The sequence below is a fragment of the Rattus norvegicus genome, chromosome Y (assembly GCF_036323735.1).
Source record: "Rattus norvegicus strain BN/NHsdMcwi chromosome Y, GRCr8, whole genome shotgun sequence".
NCBI lineage: Eukaryota > Metazoa > Chordata > Mammalia > Rodentia > Muridae > Rattus > Rattus norvegicus.
In genome coordinates, this window is record NC_086040.1 from 38,147,581 (window position 1) to 38,155,649 (window position 8,069).

The window sequence follows — 8,069 nt, forward strand, 5'->3', positions numbered from 1 at the left end:
CAACAGCATCCACAATAACCTACTAGAATAATCCCATCTTTTAACTCATCTGTTAAGGTAAGACTTTACAGAACAAAGAGTCAGCAGGGTCCTCCTCCTTATTAGGACACATTTGTTTGTAGGGATTTGAGTGATTGTTTGAGTGAGCCAGTCATACCTTAACCTGGTTCTGATATTATGACCAAGACAAAAAAATAAGAAAACAAAAGTAAAGGAGATGGGCCTAACACCTGGGACTTGAACCTTAGCAGTTGAGGAGATGGCTCACAGGTCTCAGGTAAATGATGAGTAGGCTTTGTTGCTCACATAGAATCCCAGTCCAGGGAGGAAGAGATAGGGCAGATACCCATGGCAAGATAGCTGTCAAGAGTAGTCATATTGGTGAACTCTGGTATTGACTGAGAAATGCTGCTTCAATGAATAAGGTAGAAGAGAAATGGATTAGTCCATACTTTATACACTGCACTTGCATGCATGTACACACACACAGACACAGACACAGACACACACACACACACACACACACACACACACACACACACGAACAAAACAAAAAAAAACCTTGAACTTAAGGCATTGCCTCCACTGTAGTCGCACATAGTAGGAGGTGGTGATCTAAATAAGTGTTCCTTTCCATCCCCACAAAGACCAACATAATTATGAACCCTCACCAGTGGATGTATACAACCTGCTGAGGACAACCAGATGATTAGTTTAGTCTCCTCCCTCTCTAACATATTCTGGTGTTCTGTTTCAGGAATCCTGAGGTGGGGCTTGGCTGACTTGAGCCTTACTCCCAGTATTGTATCCAAGACAACTTTCAGCTGCCATGTACTGATCCTTGGAATTCCCTGCCAAGGTACCCTGACTTGCATTGCTCACGAGGCCATGCCATGAAGCCAGAGAAGGTGTGGATGTCTTACTCTGCCATTTATTACTTTAGAGTAATGGGAAATTAGCTTGAAGTTTAAACCTCACTTCCCTCATGTATAAATGAGCAGGTGAACAATTCCAGTTCATCAGATCTACATTAGGAGTGAGTTAAAAAAAAAACACATCAAAACGATTAGTGCCAATGTGTTTTATGAATGATAAGCAGTATTATTTATATGATTTGTAACATTGGAAATTATGGTAAATGGAACGTAACGGTTTTCATTATCTTTGCACAGATGATGCGAGGAAAGCATCTAGAATGCAGAAATGCTTCCTTTTTTGCATTATTTCCAAGAAGCATTTCTTTCTTCTCCAATTATTTTTTTTAAAACTTACTTTCCACTCCATCTCCCCTTAGGTGATTAGGTTAGAACAGGGTTTGGTGAGAGGGGTTATAAAATGTTGTGTTACAGAATATATTTACAAAATCAACTGTTGAGTTCAAATGGAGGCACCCTCCATGGAAAAGCCAAGCTCCCCCTGAAGATATTTATTTCTTTTCTTTTTTTATTTTCATTGATTTCTAGTCTAGTCATTGATGGCTATTCTAGGAAGAATGAACCTCGGTTGAGGAGATTCCTCCGTCAGATTGGCCATGACTACGTCTAGGTGGAATTTCCTTTACTGTTAACTGATGTTGGAGTGCCTGGTCTACTGTTGGCAGCACTGCCCTGTGCAGGTGAGTCTGGACTCTGTAAATGTAGTTGAATGTGAGCTTAGAAGAAAGCCACTGAGCAGTATCTGTAGCTGTAGCTTCAGTTTCACAATCCTGTCTTGGTTTTCCTTGATGATGGGCTGGAACAGATAAAATGAAATAAAGATTTCTCTTCCCAAGTTGGCTCTTGTGAGTGTATCATCATAGCAACAGAAAATCAAAATTAAGCAAAAATCACAGTGCCAGATGTGGGATGTCTTCCTGAAAGTTGCTGACCAGCGAGATCACAAAAGCCCTAACAACTTTACAGGCTGTTGCCATTGTTCTTTGTTGGCCTCCAGAACTTGATGGTAAGACACTATTTCTGAAGGTACTGAATCCTTTTGTTCACAGGTCACAGAAGGGTAAATGTGAAGTTGAGGTGGAATCATCCTCTATAATGGATAGCCTTCATGGTTCAAGAAAGTGCTATGTATGCTTCTAGGGGAGAAAATCATCTACAACCTTAATCGGGGGTGAACCATTCAAGGTAAAATGTCAGGCAAGATGTGCCCATAATGTATTAGTGGCATCACAGTCATGGGAGTAACCAGTGGCTTTCCAATTTGATACAAGGCATATTCCACACGAGGTTCTGCAAAGTCGTCAGGAACCTATGTTTAGGGTGATATAGGCCCTATGAAAGAACCTAATGCTAAATACATTGTCGAACTTCCTTCCAAATATCCATATTTGTATCTACAGATCAACGTTGCACTCAGCTCTCATCAGAGAAGAAGCCTCTGACTACCATGGGCAGAGACGTACAACTGGACAAAGTGTTGGGAATCAGTGGTGTTGAACTAATCACGTGGAAATAGGACAGGTAATTCTTCTCCTCCACAGCTCAGAGAACATCATGAGAGAGTGGGTGAAAGGAATATATGAACCAGAAGATGGAGAAGTGGACAAAAAAGGATATTTTTTAGATTATACCTAGTCATTGAACTCTTAAACTTATTGTGGCTATGGTCATGGGCACAAGACTAGGCCACTCAACACTTCATTACAGATGGGAGAGGACATAAAGACCCTCCCCTCCTTTGGCAATCAACATTTATTGGACAGCTATACCTGCTTTTCTTCCCTAAGTTTCTTGTGGCTTCTGGATATGGATTTTTTATAGAGATACATAAAAGCAAGGGAAACAGCTGTATATGGAATTTAAAACAAGGAAAGAAAGAAAGAAAGAAAGAAAGAAAGAAAGAAAGAAAGAAAGAAAGAAAGAGAGAGAGACAGAAAGAAAGCTGAACACACTCCAGGTCTGCAATGTGACCATCTCACTCGAGTTGCTCTGCTTTCCCCATCATGATGGATAGTACCAACTAAAACAATGGGTCAAAATAAACACTTCCTGTCTCTTTTTTATTGGAATTTTATGTATTTAAATTTCAAATGTTATCCCCTTTCCTGGATCCCCTCTCTCCCCTTCTCTCTCCCCCTGCTTCAGTGATGATGCTTTTCTTCCAACCCACTCCCATCTCAACACCCTGGCATTCCACCACATTGGGGAAATGAGCCTTCAGAGGAACAAGGGCTTCTCATCCTATTGATGACAGACAATGCCATCCTCTGCTATATATGTGGCTGGAGCCATGGGACCCTTCATGTGTACCCTTCGGTTGGTGGATTAGTCACTGGGAGCTCTGGGAGTTGGGGGTCTGGTTGGATGATATTGTTGCTCTTCCTATGGGGTTGCAACCCCCTTCAGCTCCTCCAGTCCATTCTTTAACTCCTCCTCCATTGGGGTCCTGTTCCTCAGTCTAATGATTAGCTGTAAGCATCCTCATCTGTATCAGTAAGGCTCTGGCGAAGCCTCTCAGGAGACATCCATATCAGACTCCTCTCAACAAGCACTCCTGTTAAGTTTTTGCTTTGTATTTTGTCATAGCAAAAACAAGAAAAATCAATATGCTCCCTCTTCATGTCAGGGCCATGTGAATTACAGTCAGTGCTTCACTAAGCCCTGTAGGGTTCTCTTGGCTCCATCCACAGAGCCTGGAGAGGGCATGGACCCTCAAACAGACCTGGTGTGGCCATGGTCAGCATTGATGATCTATTCTCTTTGTGAGAAACAATACTACATAACATTGATAAATACAATCAAGGAGAGTATCACATGTAGCTATCATAGAGTCTATTTTTGTATACTTATTCTCAGCAGCCCACATTGCTATTATGAGGATGCTCTTCCTCCCATCCACTCCCACCTCAACACCCTGGCATTCCCCCACACTGGGGTAATGAACCTTCACAGGACCAAGGTATTCTCCTCCTATTGATGCCAGACAATGACATCCTCTGCTATATATGTGGCTGGAGCCATGGGACCCACCATGTGTCCTGTCATTATCCCTCCAATCATGAGTTATGGGCTGTCATGCTTGTAATTTCACAGCAGGCACTGCTTCCCACAAAACTATCTCCCCAGCTTGCATTTAATCCCATGTTACTGGCATGCTGGAAATACTGTATTTTGTTTATTTGGCCCATAGCTAGACATTCTTTCTTGGACTATAATTAAGTGATCTACCTTCCTAACGCTGCCACCCTTTAACACAGTTCCTATGTTGTTACGTCCCTTGATGACAAAATTATTCTTGTTGCTTCTTCTTTATTGTAATTTCACTTCTGTTATGAATTGTAGTAGGTAATCACTTTGGAGACTGAAGTTTCTCACAGGGATCGTGACACACACAAGTTGTGAACTGCAGATATAACAGGTTGAGGGCAAGATATATTTGAAGGACAAACTGTGGAAGACAACCACCAGCCCTGGGTCCTAAGCCCATCGCTTTATGGACATAGCTCACCTCTGTACCTCCTTAAATATGGAGTGATGGGCGGAGCATTTGTCACTTTGAATAAAACAAACCTTAACAGAGACACACGATGGTTCGTTGTTGCTACCATTTTGTAATTTCCTGCCTCAAAAATTCACATTTTAAACATCATCAAAAGCTAAGAAAATAGGCACAAAGACCTGTCTGTTTGAGGTACTGACCACAATTCATTTTGTTCACCTGGACCTCAAATTTAGAAGACTGCATGCATTATCCATTTGAGAAATCCACTTCCTGCTCATGTTTTGTTGAAGAAATATAAATCAAGCTAAATAGAAAAATAGAGATGGAGTGTACAGGACGGGTTGGGGGTTTAGAACTCTTAAGGAATGCTCGCACAAAGTGAGGTATGTCAACATACCTCAGCTGAGTCATAAGCAATCAGGTGAGGACCATAGGAAGCCTTGGGCATGAACAACAGGGATGAAGGTGTCTTTCCAAGGCAGACAGAGCAGACCATCCTTCCTTGGTCTAGTTGATGTGAGGAAGCTAGTGGTTCTCCACCTAAGTCAACCCACACTGAGCCAGTTCATGAGTTCTGGACACGTCACTCTCCAGTACCTGAGTTGAAATGCAGCTGCCCCCCCCAACCCCATAGGAACAAGCCCTTGTTATAAGGAGAGGTGCTTGAAGACTTCATTCTTTGAAGCTATCTTCTCTGAAGGGCAGGTCTCCAATTCCTTAGCAAGGAAGGCATCATGTCTTCAACCTTGTTGTCTTTCCAAATCTGCCATCTCTGTGAAGCCCCATCTCGAAGGTCTTGGCCAGGGCATCTGGCTTTGTGAAGTGATGACTCCAACAGGTTTCCTCAAGTCTCAGTTTAGCAGTTTTCGACGGATTACTTGTGCCTTATCTAGAGTGGAAACAGGGAATGAATTCTGGCTTATTTGAGTCCCTGGAGGTAGTAGAGGCTTATAGAGAGCAGTGAAGGTATTATAAACATGAAAGTGCTAATCCATTCTTCGGGTGCGAACTTCTTTTATTATTTATACATTTTTTAATCATTTAATGAAGTTAGTCAATATTGCAGACAGGGTGAATGTCTGGCTTATCCACCAGCCTCTCTTTTCATCCTAACTCCTGGCTTCTCAGGCTGTGATATCCATTGGAAGAAGAGTCATTGCAGACGTAAGTGGTTATAATGAAGGCCACACTGGAATGTGCTGGGTCCCAAAACAAATATGATCATTTACCCTATCAGAATAGAAGTGTTAGTGTGCTGAATGGCAGGCAGATGAATAGGACCCGATGTCAGGCTGTGGTTGACTGGGAGCTGGTTTTATATCCCAACAACGAGTTTGGGCTTTTGCCTGAGGTTCTAGTAAGGACTGGAGAATTTTTATCTGGGATTTCTTTTCATGGATCCCTCAAGATGATACCCTGTGGATGTACAGAGGAGGATCTAGAGGAGCCTGCAAGGGCTGTCAGCTCAGGCAATACCGAAAGATGTTGCCTTTGCAGAAGGCACATGCTGCAGAGTGCAGGCCAGCGGAGACAGTGACTGAGGCAGTTAGAGCAATGTCCCTCTTTGCATCAGAGTACCCCCCCATATCCTTCTGCCATGCCAGACTTATATGTTCAACAGACCGTCAAAACACAGTCTGAGTGAAGGTAAACCATTGCACTAAGAAACGAATACTGCATATACAAGGCACAATGGATGGTAAGATGTTTCACAAATGATGGGAAACTGAAATAATGTCAGTTAAGATGATTTGCATTCCCCTCAGAGGACCTGGGTTCAGTTCCCAGCAACTATATCATATGGTCCCCAACTCTAGGGAGTCTGATGTCCTCTTCTGATCTCCGTGGGTCACTGCACATGACTGTACCTACATACATACATACATACATACATACATACATACATACATACATACTACATATATATACGTATTACACACATAAATACTATACACATACTACATACATACGACATATATATTATGCCAGTAGGTTACTCAGTAATCTACTATCCTTGGTCACTCTATTACTCATGCCCTAAGGAACCGTCAGAGGAAGTGGAACAGTCCATTTCTTCTCTGTCCGTTCCCTTCTGGGATCTAGGGCCCTCTTATTGACTGAACCCTTCATATGAATTTTTAGTTTCTGAAGGATTTATGTAACACGAGCATCAGATTTTTTGAATCTCTTGTCTTCCTAGGGTTTTGAGCACCTGAACTTGTGCCGAATACATCTAAGTAATCCCGGAGGTGGAAAGTCGTTCGGGTCTCTGCTGTTCAAGTGCTTCCCCTGTTGGGGTAGGATGTTATAATCCGGTTGGGATACACTGAAGACATTCTCAAGTGGCAGAGGCTGGGAACCCTCAAGTTCTTCCCCCTTTGGAGTCTGGTGTTATACTCCGCTTGGGGGACACTGAATGGGCTTCCAGTATGTGGAGGCTGGGAATCCTTCAACTGATTCCCCTTTTGCACTCCGGGGTTATAATCATTTTGGGGGACTCTGAAGTGGTTCCCAGGCCATGGAGGCTGGGAAATTGTTTGTGCATTGTCCGAGGGGTAACGTTCGGGATGAGGATCTCTGTCCTCTCTAAACACTACCATATGAAGGGTCAGTGAAAGTACTTGGGAGTTGTGAGTCTTGGTGAGCCTCATGTGAGCTGTACCCTTTGAGTATTTCTCTGTCTCTCTCTCCCGAGAATTGTGGAAAAGTCCGTAAGGCCAAGCAGGGAAATCTCTAGTGACCATTGATCTCAGGAAACAACCAAAGCTCCAGAGGGGCTGTCCTCAAATTTGCTCGAGTCAGTAGCGAGATCTGCATGGGGCAGTCTCGAGGTTTGCACGGGGCAGTTGCGAGGTCTGAATGGGACAGTATCCAAGTCTGCACGGGGCAGCCGCGAGGTCTGCACGGGGCAGTCGTGAGGTCTGCACGGCACAGCCAGGAGATGCCTCACTTGTCAGTCCTGCTTGTAGTAGCGGTGAGATCATCAAAGCTTTCTGAATGAGGAGGAACAATGTCGACTCTCTTCCTTTGAGTCCGGAGTGCTACCTGTTTTGTGCACACTGTCAGACGTCGTAACAACTGATTCCTGAAGGAGCAACATGAATGGAAAGGGCAAAGGGTGCTTAGGAGTCTGTGCTGTCAAGCGCCTCTTACACCAGCTTTAGTGCAGTGATGTGTCTTGGAACCTCATAACCGAACGGGAAATGCTGATCCAGACCCTTGCTCCTCAGAGACTGCAGGGACTAGAAAATCACTGGTTGACTGTGTTAGGGAATGAACATGTGATAGGATTTGAATAGAGCATAGAATGCATATGATTGATATTAGAATTCCGTGTGATTTTCAGTTGATACTGTGACGCTTCTATCTTGATGTCTCACTATTTTTTTTGTCCTAAAGCTCTTAATATTCTTTCCGTGATGATATTTTTGAAATATTGAGAAGGCTACACAATGGAAAGTATTTTCTCTAGTCACATATATTGAAATTCTAAATGTCTCTTGACATTGTATGCAGTTGCCTGGCCAGAAGTCATCGGATGCTTTCAATACTGGTAAGTTGATTGAACACAAACTGTTTGTGTTACAAGCTTTGCTTGTAAGTAATTCTTTTGGTGACCCCCAATTAGATTG